Source organism: Coenobita brevimanus, chromosome 104, assembly GCF_032717465.1.
Source record: "Coenobita brevimanus isolate Jiangsu-jjx chromosome 104, ASM3271746v2, whole genome shotgun sequence".
NCBI lineage: Eukaryota > Metazoa > Arthropoda > Malacostraca > Decapoda > Coenobitidae > Coenobita > Coenobita brevimanus.
Genome location: NC_137057.1, coordinates 7,729,163 through 7,742,542, shown reverse-complemented (window position 1 = coordinate 7,742,542; position 13,380 = coordinate 7,729,163). Strand labels below are relative to the sequence as shown.

General features: G+C 38.7%; 1 long non-coding RNA gene across 1 annotated transcript in view; it reads left to right on the top strand.

Moving 5' to 3' along the window:
* The first annotated feature begins 331 nt into the window (after nt 1-331).
* Nucleotides 332-13,380, top strand: part of LOC145415915 (uncharacterized) — a 35,680-nt gene continuing 22,631 nt past the window's right edge. The window contains exon 1 of the long non-coding RNA XR_013900173.1: nt 332-459. This is a non-coding gene — a long non-coding RNA (uncharacterized LOC145415915). The remainder of the gene's footprint in view (nt 460-13,380) is intronic.

Sequence of the window (13,380 nt, the reverse complement as noted above, 5' to 3'; positions counted from 1 at the left end):
CAGTTTATCTCAGTCTTTTCCGTTCTTCCTCTGCCTCCTCCTTCACCTGCCCCTCTACTAACAATTTCCTAAACCCTCCACAGCCAAAGAAATATGCGATGGAGAGCATTCACTTCCTTCAACTGTCTACCCATTCCTCTCCCTTTTTCTCCGACCTTCCTGTTTCCTCCGCTGTCTCCCTCTTTCCTCCTCCCTCTTTCAGATGTCTTCCCTGCCTCCCTCTTTTCTCCCAGCCTCTAATAACGATATTCTACCAAACCTCTACAGTCGGAGTAGTATGTCAGGGGCCGCTTCTGTTACCCGTGTGCCAGCTCAGAATGTTAGGCTGCATCCTGGAACTTGACATACTCTGCGGAGATCTCACCCAAGACCTGCTGGACACAATAATCGGAACTTTGACAGACTGCGTCGCAGAGTTGAAACTGGAAGTGAACTTGGACCTTCTCGCTAACATTACCCGTAGTGTCACTCTGTTTTACGTTGATTTTCATATCATCACTCGTTTTACACTGATTTTCACAATGCATTCTCTCATACCCTGATTATGATAATGTCACTAAATTTTAAGCTGATTTTCTTTGTCACTGTTTTAAGCTGATTTTCACAGTCACTCTGTCTTTCGCTGATTTTCATATTGTTCCTGTTTTACTCTCATTTTGATATAGTCACTCTGTGTTGTGCTGATTTTCAAACTCTGTTTTTCCCTTGTCTCTCATAGCACAGCTTTATGTTATGTGATTGTTTTAATCTGGCTCTCACACCCATTCTTTATGTTATGTGATTACTCTTGCTCCCATATCTTAGCTTTCTGTTGTGTGATTCTGTTTTATTCTGTTTTATATTATTTTGGTGGCAGTACTATGACTTTATTCTATTCTCACCACATGTTACCCATTCCAGGTTGGTGGTGCCGGAAAGCAGGAGAAAGCAACTTCAGTCACTCTAATTCTGTTTCTCAGCTGTCTAATTTAATGGGCTACGTAAAACTATCTTAAAATTACTTGACTCATCCTCTTCTAATTCACGGTTTACCCTTGCTGCTTCATTTATTCTCCTCACAGGTTAATGGTAGAGTTATTCTCCCCTAAGCCACTTCATTCCAATTTGCTTTATACCATACACACTTCTCATACTCGGTCACACCTCTAGTTAAAAATATATTTCAACAGTATCCTTCCTGCTACGTCTAGACCTCATCATTTCCCTCATTAATTAATCTGTATACTGTCATCAAACTTCCACCACACCTTCTATCTATTGGCTATATCATAACATAGCCTGATCTGCACATTCCATTGCACTATGTCTACTTTAACACGTCCCTGGTCTTTCAAACTCTTTCAATGTCCTCTTTCACTCTGCTAAGTCATCTAACTCCACATACAGACCTGCAGCACATCATCAAAGCACTTGCACCCCTTTTCGGTCCCTAGTATTCAAAGATCGATGCATGCATCAATACAGGACCGTCAGGGTCACTTTGCTTTCATACTTCCGCGTGCTTCACATTGCCCTAATATGCCGCTTCTCCAATCCTACGACTTGCTTGAAATCCCATAGTTCTGTCTGGTGCTTTGGCCACTTTTAAATTCCTACAGTATTATATTTCCTCCTACTCTTGAGCGATCAAGCTTATATTGCGTTCTACTCCATATGTTTGTTAGATGTCATCACCTCGACTTTTCTTGTATTCGATAAACTTTTTCCATTTAATATGAAGACTTTTTTTCAGCTTATTCTGGCAAACTGGATTCACCAAGTAGTTCAGTGTAGCGAATCTGTTTAATCTTCAGGCAAATTTGTTTTTATTTGTGATGTGGGAAATCTTTTTAATCTTCCTGGTAATTTGTTTTTCAATATGGTGTGGAAAATCTTTTAAATCTTTTGGCTAATTTGTTTATATCTGTGGACGTAGAGTACAGATAATAACAAGACAATAACGAGGTCGATGACAAAGATATTACAATGATTCCTAAAGAACTAGAGCGAGAAAGATTTATTCTTTTTCAGTCAAATCCCCCTCCAACATTCCCCCACACTGCTCACCTGCCTTGGATTGCCCTGCCTTCCCCTAAATTATGCTGCCCCTCCCTGCCTTCCTTTACATTACCCTGCCCTGCTTTTTATTACCCTGCCCTGTCCTGCTCTGCCCCGTGTCCCGTCAAACATCAGGCAGGTTCTGTAATCACTTGACCTAATCGACCCTCTTCCCTTCCTCTACCACAGTCGGCACACCACCTGAGGTGATCTTCAATATCTTGCTAGAAATCTTCGGCCTTGAAAGGCTCGTGGCTTCCTCCTGTGTCTGCTGTCGAAGCTTGGCTTTGTGAGTACGATAGAAAGATTTAGAAAAATTCATGGGGAGAGAGAGAGAGAGAGAGAGAGAGAGAGAGAGTTATTATCTGATACTTTTTATTTTATAGTAAAAAAAACATATATAAACTTACTTTCACGATCATTATTACTCTTGTGGAAAAATTACTTTAAGTATTACGCCGTTGTTGGTCTAAACTGAAAAAAAAATCCATGACTTCTATAACATATATTGTGGAATTTTTTCTTTAAGTGTTACACCGTGGTTGTTCCAAACTGAACAAAAAAAAAAAAAATCCATGACCTTTATAACTTATCTCTAACGTGAGAAAAACATGTACAACGCCTGTAACTCCTCTCTCTCTCTCTCTCTCTCTCTCTCTCTCTCTCTCTCTCTCTCTCCCTCTCTCTCTCCACCCACAGCTCCTCGAATTCATCTCATGCTTGCTTGGTGGAGTTCTTGGAATTCTTGGATAACATGGAACCCGTTGAACCGACCTGAACCAACGTGAACCTGAACCAGGACCAATCTTCATTCTGTGTGTGTGTGTGTGTGTGTGTGTGTGTGTGTGTGTGTGTGTTTTTTTTGTGTGTGTGTGTGTGTGTGTGTGTGTGTGTGTGTGTGTGTGTGTGTGTGTGTGTGTGTGTGTGTGTGTGTGTGTGTGTGTGTGTGTGTGTGTGTGTGTGTGCGTGTGTGAATTATCTGTGTGTGTTTTTTGTGTGTGTGTGTGTGTGTGTGTGTGTGTGTGTGTGTGTGTGTGTGACTGTGTCTGTGTGTGTGTGCGTGTTTGTGTGTGTGGGTGTGTGTGTGTGTGTGTGTTCTTACCTAATTGTTCTTACAGCTCTTCTCAATAGGGTGGAGTCAAAGGCTTTTCGTCTCATTAACTCTCGTCCTCTTACTGACTCCCTTCAACCTCTGTCTCTTCGCCGCACTGTTGCATCTTTATCCCTTTTCTATCGCTACTTTAATGGTCACTGCTCCTCTGAACTGTCTGCTTGCATTCCTCCACCTCTACGACGGGCGCGTAGCACCCGTCTGGCAGCAAACTCTCATCCTTTTTCTGTCCAACTCTCTAATGCAAGAGTTAACCGTTACTCCCAGTCTTTCATTTATGCAACAGGTCAGCTCTGGAACTGTCTCCCTCTGTCTGTATTTCCTGCTGCCTATGATCTCCAGTGTTTCAAACGCAGTGTGTCCAGGCATCTCAAAATGATCGGATCTTGAATTTGGCTCTCTATTGTATTTTGTTTTTCTCTTGGAAGGAACTGTTACTGCGGGCCATGGCCTTTGGTTCCTTCTTCCTCGCATAAAAAAAAAAAAAAAAACTAATTGTATCTTTACAGGAATGAGTCAAGCTCGTACTGTCCCGTGCCTTAAATCATATTTATCGTACATATCCTTAAATTTGTGAATTGTTTTATCACACACTATTTCATTCGGTAGTGCATTCCATTGACCAATTGCTATGTTTGTGAAACTGAATTTCCTTACGTCTTTATCACCTCTCTTCTTCTGCAGTTTTTTGCAGTGTCCTCTTGCTGATGCTTCTCCATATGTTAAGTAATCATTTATGTCTATTTTCTCCTTCCCTGATATGCACTTATATAGCATTATCATGTCACCTCTTTTCCTTCTCTCCTGTAGTGTTGGTAGATTCAGTTTATTTAGTCTTTCTTCGTAGCTTAGGTCCCTTAAGCTTGGTATCCATCTTGTAGCGGCCCTTTGAACTTTTTCAATCTTGTCTATGTGCTTTTTGAGATGAGGACTCCAGACTACTGGTGCATACTCCAGGGTTGGTCTAATGAATGATGTTATGATCCTTCTTAGCATGTCTTCATTTATGTATGTGAATGCTATTCTCATATTTGCGTGCAGAGTATATATGTTCCGTACCTTCTCGCTGATGTGGTCAGCTGGAGATAGTCTGTTATTGATAATCACACCTAGGTCCTTCTCTCCTTCTGATGTGTATAGGGTTTTATTTCCTAACTTATAATCCCAATCAGGTCTTTTTCCTCTTTTACCAAACTTGATTACATGACACTTGTCCACATTGAATTCCATTTGCCATGTATTATTCTATTCATGAAGTTTAATTCTTCTTGTAGCTCTTTACAAGACTTTATGTTAGTAATTCTCCTTTGTATTTTTGCATCATCTGCAAACATATTCAGATAGCTCTCATTTCCAGTGTTACTGTTTATATTATTTATATACACTAAAAACATGATTGTTGCCAGCACTGAACCCTGTGGTACTCCACTAGTCACTTCTTTCCATGATGAGTAGTTTCCTCTTAGTACTGTTCTCATTTCTCTTTTTATGAGAAAATCTTGCATCCAAGAAAACAGTTTGCCTTGAATTCCTCCTTGATGGTACAGTTTCCATAAAAGTCTTTGGTGTGGTACTGTGTCAAAATCTTTGTTGAAATCTAAATAGATACTGTCCACCCATCCTTCTCTTTCCTGTATTGTGTTTGTTACTCTGTCATGGTAGCTCAACAGATTAGTAACACATGATTTTCCTTTTCTGAAACCAAACTGTCTTTCTGTTATCATACTGTGTTCTTCAAGATGATTTACCCAAGCTTTTCTTATAAGCTTTTCTAATACCTTGCTTACAACACTGGTCAGTGATACTGGTCGGTAGTTGAGTGGATTTTGTCTATTTCCTTTCTTGAATAAGGGGACAATATTTGCTTTCTTCCAAATATCAGGTAGTTTACATTGACTCAAGGATTTCTTGAAAAATAAAAATAATGGTTTACTTAACTCCTTTGCACATTCTCTTAGTACCCAACATGAAATTTCATCAGGACCACTTGCTTTTCCTCTGTCTAATTTACTTAACTCCTCCTGTATTACTATTTCTGCTATTTGTATATCTGGTAGTACGTGTGGACATGCATGTTCCACATAGTCCTTCTCAATTTTTTTTTTTTTTTCTGTAATAACTAATTGGAAATTCTTATTTAGTGCTTCACAAATATCTTTCTCTTGTGTATAAGTGATTCCCTCGTCCGTAATGGATTGTATTATATCTTTTACTTTGGTTTTGCTTCTGATGTAGCTGTAAAACAGCTTTGGTTGATCACTACTTTTATTTATTATATCCTCCTCAAACTGTTTTTGGGCTTCCCTCCTTATTCTTGTATAATCGTTTCTTGCCTGTTTGTAATTATTATACGCCCCTTCACTATTGTGTCTTCTGTATCTATTCCACAACAAATCTCTTCTTTCTTTTGATTTTTTACATTCTGTATTGAACCATTACTGTATTTTCTTATCTGCTTCTTTGTGCTGTGGGATGTACTTCTGGACTCCTATTTCATAAAATTCACAGAATTTTTTATATACAGCATTTAAATCTTGTCCTCTAAGCTCATTTTCCCAATCAACTTTTAAGAAATACTTCTTTAGGTCTTGATAATTTCCCTTTTTATAGTGTAGGATCTTTTTGTAACTTTCATTGCTGTTAACTATGTCATATGCTATCCTGAAGTTGTAATTTAGTACTGCATGATCGCTTTTGCCGAGTGGAGGGTGATATATTAAACTGTCAATATCATTTTCTTGCCTAGTAAATATTAGATCTAGCACTGAAGGTACATCGAGTCCTCTTTTTCTGGTGGTTTCCCTCACATGTTGCGTTGGGAAAAACTCTTGCACGAGATCCAGGAGCTTTTGGTCCCAGCAGCTTTCTTGGCTAATTATATCTAGAGTATTCCAATTTATATTAGTATTAAAATCTCCAGTTAGTATAATTCTTTCCGATTTCTCTTCCATTTTATGTAGTAATGATCTTAAACTCTGAATTGTACTCTCTGCCAGGTCCTCATATTCGTCTCTTTCCCATGTGTTTTATCTGGGTGGCATGTACAAATTGGCTACAATTACTTTCCCTTCAGATGTGTTGATCTCTACTGCAATCAGTTCTACTTGTGATGGTATATCTAGTTTTATTTCATTGACTTTTAGATTTTTCTTAGTTAATATTATAATTCCTCCTCCTTTTTTTTTATAATTTCTGTCTCTTCTCCATATATTGTATTCCTTTAAGTTTAGTATGTCATTGGATATCCTTGGTGTTAATTTTGTTTCAGTTAGGCATATTATTTGTGGTTCATTTTCTCTGACATAATCATTCATCTCTAGTAATTTAGATACCATTCCATCCACATTCGAGTACATCAACTTTATCATCTTGTTTATATACTTGTCATGACATGGTTTTACTACCTTCCTCCTTTTTATTCCATCCTGTTTGTGTACCACTTTCGTACCTGGAATCCTGTTACTTTGTAAAAAAGTTTGTTCTTCTCCTCTTCTGATCTTCCCTCATTTTTAGTTTTTGCTTCCTCCCGCTTCTCTTTCAGTAATTCCAGTTCATCTTGTGTTAGGCATCTTTTGATCCATATATTTTTGAACTCCTCTTTTTCCATAAGATTCTTTGCATTTTTCAGTATCTCCTCCACAGTGTTTACACTCTGGAAAGTCACCTTTAGAGGTCTTGTCTTGCTTTTCTCGTATTTCCCTAACCTTTTGTGTTCCTCTCTGTTTTTACTACAGATTTCCTCTGATACTTCTTTCAGTAACCTCATTACATTTGCCATCTCCTTTTTGTCTCTAGTGATCTTGTTTTTTACTTCTTCCTCTTCTATACCAGTGATTACTATAGATTTGTTTATATCTACTGAATCTCTGACTAACTTTGGATTGTTTTGGATTATTCTTTTCACTTCTTGTTTAATGCTTTTTTCCACCACCCTTGTTTCTAAGTCTTTCTTTACTTTCACCATTTCAGCATACGTGGTTTCCACGTCATTTCTGTAGCTTTGCACAGCTTCATTCACCTGTGTTATCTTCTCCTCAATATCACCGCTTTGGTCTATCAGACTGCTTACTTGCCTAATTGTCTCTGTATCATTTTTGAACTCTTCCATAACACTCTCGTGATTGACTACTGTACTTGCCATTTCACTCATTTTCTTCCTAAGTGTACTCAATTCCACTGTTAGTTCACTGATGGTTGTGTCTTTCTTGTTGGCCTCCCTTCCTAGTTTTTCTATTTCTTCCTTTTGGAAGTGCATCTGCTTCTTTATTTCATCAATTTCATTTTTGAAAGCCATTTTCTGTGTGTGTGTGTGTGTGTGTGTGTGTGTGTGTGTGTGTGTGTGTGTGTGTGTGTGTGTGTGGCTTCATCTCCTTGTCCTTATGGACGATACTGTTCTTCTCTTGACAACGCGACGCGGGATGGAACATAAACTTACATTTCTGAATCAGTTCTGTGCAAATAATGGCATGGTTGTGAATAATATTAAGACCAAGTTCTTTGCAATCCATGCGTCAGGTCAGTGGGCGATCGTGAGCCATTCTGCGTTGGTGAGATGGTCGTGCAGTGGTGTGACAGGCATGTGTATCTGGGCAGCGTGTTCGCAAGCGACAGGATCCTGTCGTCCGCCATTACCGCCCACGCACAAGCAAAAATGTGCTACATTCTGAAATTTGCGTCATTTTTGGAAAAGAATATAGACATACCATTTTATGTTAAAAAGAAAATGTCTGAAGCAGCCTTAATGTCAACCATCCTAAATGGCTGTGAGTCCTGGTTCAATGGGAACTTGAGGCCAATGGAAAAATTGTATAATTGGGGTATTAAACAGCTGCTGGGAGCTCGTATGACGGCGTGCACGGACGTTTGTTACGTGGAACTTAGGTGCCCGCCACTGAAATCTTTCGTACTAGCAAGGCAGAGGAAACTTTTCCAGCGACTGTGGGGGGAGAGGCGCGGTATGCCCGATGACCCGTGGGTGCACGCCGTCAGGCTGACCATGGCGGCTAACACACCAACAAGTAAACACATTAAGAGTTTAATTAATAATTCTGTTGATGATGTTAAAGTCGGCATTGAATCTTTAAAGCAAGCAATTTCTAACTCTACATCTTCTAGAAGGCTAATTTATAATGAGTTGAACCCTACCTTAACAGTTCACGAGATTTATAAATGTCGTGGTAAAAGTTGTGAGGTACACAGAATGGCATTTAGGCGGCTGCGGGTAATCAGTCATAATCTGGCGCTTGAGACGGGCCGTTGGAATCGGCGTGGACGGGGACGTCTCCCGGTAGCAGAGCGGCTCTGTCCATGTGGTGCTGTGCAGAGTTGCATGTACTGGAGGTGTGTTCACTGACTCAGCACATACGTACAAGATATAACTTTACTTCCTGGAGTCAAATCATTGGTGACGATGCTCAGTTTCCTATTGAGGAGATAGTGTACAAGGTCCTTTCCTGTTTTGGCTAGTGTGTACAATAATGTTTATCATAACCTGTTATTTAAATTGTATTTAATTCATTTTTAATGCACTTATTCTAACCATGATATATCATTGGGATTTTTTTTTTTTCGTAAAAAAAGTGATTGGTCAAATTGTAGTTAAGTTACTAGTCAGAAGTGTAATGATTTCCATCTTTCATTAAGGCTATATAGATGCACTGATCAACCCTTTAATACTTCGCTTGTTTTGTTGCCCATAATTGTTTGCTAATATCTGATGTACTGTTTATCATCCTAAGGTTTATTGTTGCTTGAAATCCTGTATGTGTAACTGGATATTGTGGTCAATAAATACTTACTTACTTACTTACTGTGTGTGTGTGTGTGTGTGTGTGTGTGTGTGTGTGTGTGTGTGTGTGTGTGTGTGTGTGTGCGCGCGCGCACAAGTGTGCATGTGAATTAATCTAAAGCAGCATCTTACATTGTTTTTATTAGGTGACTAATACACAGATCATAATCATTTTTTAGCCAGTTCTCAATAGAGGCATTTTAAGTGATAAAAAATATCATATGATTTCATTTCCACTAGAACTATAAGGATCGGTAATCATTAAATATATATATACATATAATTTCCTTCTCAACATAGCCCTTAATGGTAGTTCTTCAAGGGAACACTGCTTTGTCTTGGTGCTGAAGCCTGTGCATTCCAGTCATCAAAGGAACTATACTAATTAGGTGCAACCACACTGGGAAGTTTCTTTACTAGGGATCACATGAAAAGTGTTCCCCTGACACTAAGTGCCTGAACTGGACATACGAGGCACTGACTCAAAATTTTTTCTAGTAGTTCATTATCTTGCAGTCTACCAGGTTCTTTTCACTGGATAGGCAAGGAGTTTAGAGACGTTCGTTTAACCAGTTAGCGAAGTTGCCCGGGTATATCGATGCCACCACATGAAGGCTTCCCTCACCTGCATCAGACTCTTTCTACACCACAAAAACTAGTTCCGTTTAACCATGGTCCTTAATCTTCAGCAGCGATGCAGCAGATGACTTTGGCGTAGTCAGCGCTGATCCGGAGCAAGAGGTGTCAAGAATATACGAATTTGTACAGTCTAGGCGCCTTTGCAAACTAAACCTTGGGATGAGCAGTCGGCATGAAGAGTCAGGTCGTCTCTCCTGTTTTTCTCTCCATGGACTTTGAAAGTCAGTGTGGTGAGTCCGCAGCAACTTACAATGACGACATTACCCGGCCACATATAAAATCATCAGTGTCGGTTGCTGCGAGGTTACCACATTGAGGCGAACGAAGTCGTTCTACAGCAAACGTAGGAGTGTTTGGAGAGACATGGAAAATACTGATAGATGTCGCGTGGAACGAGGAAAAAAGAACCCTTCCTTAAAACGGAGCAAACGAGCGTAGGAGATACAAGCAATCGAAAAACGTACTTTTTCATGCAAGAAAGAAACAACCAAAGACTAAAAATCCCAAAAGTTTTTCTTTACACGGAAAACAAATCACAACAATGCAAAATTGAAGATCCACCTCTTCTGACATGTGACTGGGGTCAGAGACAAAGGAAAATACAGGCTTAAGAAGGCAGTTCCGGAGCTGATCTGCTGCACACATGAATGACTGAGTATCGTTTACTTTTGCATTAGACAGCTTGACAGAGAAGGGATGAGAGTGTGCTGCCAGAATTGTTCTAAGACCTGTGATAATGGACGAAGGGTGCAAGTAGACGTTTCAGAAGCACACCAAAACAGCGATGGTGCAGAGATAGAGATACAACACTGCAGAGAAAAGGGATAGGTTGAAGGGAGTCAGTGAGAGAGGAGATGATAATAGAGGATAAGAATTTGATTCAACCATGTTTACAAGAACGGTATGTGGGGAACGACTCCAACGCCAAACATGCTAGATGGACTCCACACACGGGCGAATAAGACCCCTATACAAAGTCAACAACTGTCTAGTGTAACGAATACACGGAGTCGGTTTAGTGCATGTAAACCCTTAGAAGAAGATTTTTGCACGGGTGGTAGTATGATCTTTTCAAGACTCGTAGAGAAAGAAAACCCAAGGATATAAAGAGACAATGAAGGATTGAGCTGTGTATTGCTAAATATTAAGAGATATTCCTGTTGAAGATTGTAACGGGACAGAAGGTGTAGATTCTGTATATAGATAGATAGATAGATAGACAGACAGATAGATAGATTGATAGAGAGATAGATAGATTAATTTATTTATTTATTTATATATGGAATAGAAAATGATAGCCAGGTCAGAAAGTAGTGAACCACAGCTTCATCACATCATGACTTAAAGAAATGAAGAAACGGACACCGAAACAAGCATTTAGGAAAGTGAAGGATGGAGCCATCTGAGTGAGAGTGGACAGGGATAAAAATGCAGTTCAGAAAATCAATTATGAATAGAAGGGAGAGAGCCGATGAGAGTACAGAGCACTTAGGAGCACCAATATCGATAGTTTTAGAAGACGAACATAGTCTACAATAGCAGCTACAGAACGACCACAAGGAGAGCTTGAGATGAAGGCACAGACAGGAAAGAAACCATAAAAGCGCGCTTTGGAAACCATCAATTTTTGCCAAACTCGGTCGATAGCTTTGACTATGACACGTGCAATGACAAAAGTTTCGCCAAAGTCCCAAAAGGAGGATGGCCAAAAATCATAGAGCAAGGTGTACATCACCAGTGGAGCATCCCTAGAAGAAAAGAGTTTATGAGAGGACAATGCTTAATGATCTTATAGTTAAACATACCCTGAAACACTTTACAAAAACAACATACTGAGGCAATTGGGCGATACTGAGTGGGTTAGGAACGACCACCCCCTTTCGGAAGAGGCTGAATGATAACAAACTTCCAGCAAGAAGATGCGGCACAAGACTGACATAGGCAAAAGAGTTTACCTAGACGGGGTGCCACCACAGATCAGCCAATGAACAAATTGGACTGTTTCGAAGCTAAGCGACAGTTGACCATATTAAAATTTGAAAGTAAGAAAACCTACTTTGTAAACATGAAAATAACGTTTCCTGGACAGCGGGAAAAGAGTATGTATTATAAACAGGTCATGTCGCAGGTAGATCAGACAACAGACGGACAACTTAGGCAACGGAGAGGCAGGCCCGAGATGAGTGAAGGGAAGAGCCAGACAAAGAGAAAAATGAAGATACGAAAAGCGGAAATTCGCTGGTAATCGGAAATTTGCTGCTATTCTATGAAACAGGCTAATAAGCAATACTGTAGGACGTGATGGAAAATGATGAGAGAGGTCTTTGCGCTGCAGTGGACTGACTAAGGCTGCCTCTATAGATGCATATATATATATATATATATATATATATATATATATATATATATATATATATATATATATATATATATATATATATTCTCTATAGATGCATATATATATATATATATATATATATATATATATATATATATATATATAAATAAATATATATATATATATATATATATATATATATATATATATATATATATATATATATATATATATATATATATATACAGTATGTAAACTGTATGTGTGTGTGTTTCTGTGTGTGTGTGTGTGTGTGTGTGTGTGTGTGTGTGTGTGTGTGTGTGTGTGTGTGTGTGTGTGTGATGAGTATAGAAGTATGCTTTAACACCAATTTGAAAGGATCTACTCCTGTATACTTATACAAGTGTACTTCCTTCAAGAGGCACACGATAAACGCCAGCAGAAGTTATTGCTCTAGTGAGCTTAATAAATACTTATGCTAATTTGGAACCGAAAACTTACAAATTTGGTCAATTAAGGAAAAACTGATGGTGTCAGGTGACTTAAAGTGAGACGAATTATGAGGCTGTAAACTGTAGATGCTCTCTCTCTCTCTCTCTCTCTCTCTCTCTCTCGTCAGAAGAATTTAGTAAATGACCACTGTATAGCAATATTACACTTAAACTCAATAAAGACCATGTTACAGTAGTTGCGGGAAAGTGGTCGAGTACAAGAAGGCTAATTTTCAAAAACTGAATGCAATTGTAAATAAAAGTGATTGGAATTGATCTGTTCAAACATTGGCTATTAACGAGGAATGGAAAAGCAACTGAGCAAAAAATCAATAACAAAAGGAAAACGACGATATCCGAAAGGATAATATGAGCAGGGTTGAATAAACTTCAAGGGATTGTGGAAGTCGATAAAAACCAGGGGGAAGCTTGGGATGGGAAGAAACCAAATGTCTCCTCTGAAAGATGTTACTGGAGAAAACTAAATAAATAAATGTTAATTAAACAGAATATTTTTATTATAAACTGTATAAGAGTAATATTGTGACTGAAGAGCTAATCCAGGATATGGAAATAGTGGAATAACCAAATCACAACAATAGAACTGAAAAAAAAAAAAAAAACTTTTATGAGGAATGTATATGGATATAGCAGGAGGTGAGGACGATCGCACCAATGATCTCATTAAAGATATATGTTACTTTGGAGATGAAGACTTTTTACAATATGCTTAAAGTAAAAATCAAGAAAAAATATGAATTAGTTCTGCTATAGATGCAGACCAGACAAGTGAACTAACTGGTCTGTTTCTTAGCTATGACACAGTTGGGCATATTAAAGTTTTTAACAAAGTAACTAAGAAAAATTTTAAACATGAAAAGAGAGTTTCCTGGATGGTGTTAATAAAAGGAGGAAATATAAACAGGTCATGTCCCAGGCAGGGCAGACAACAGACGGACAACCAGGGCAACGGAGA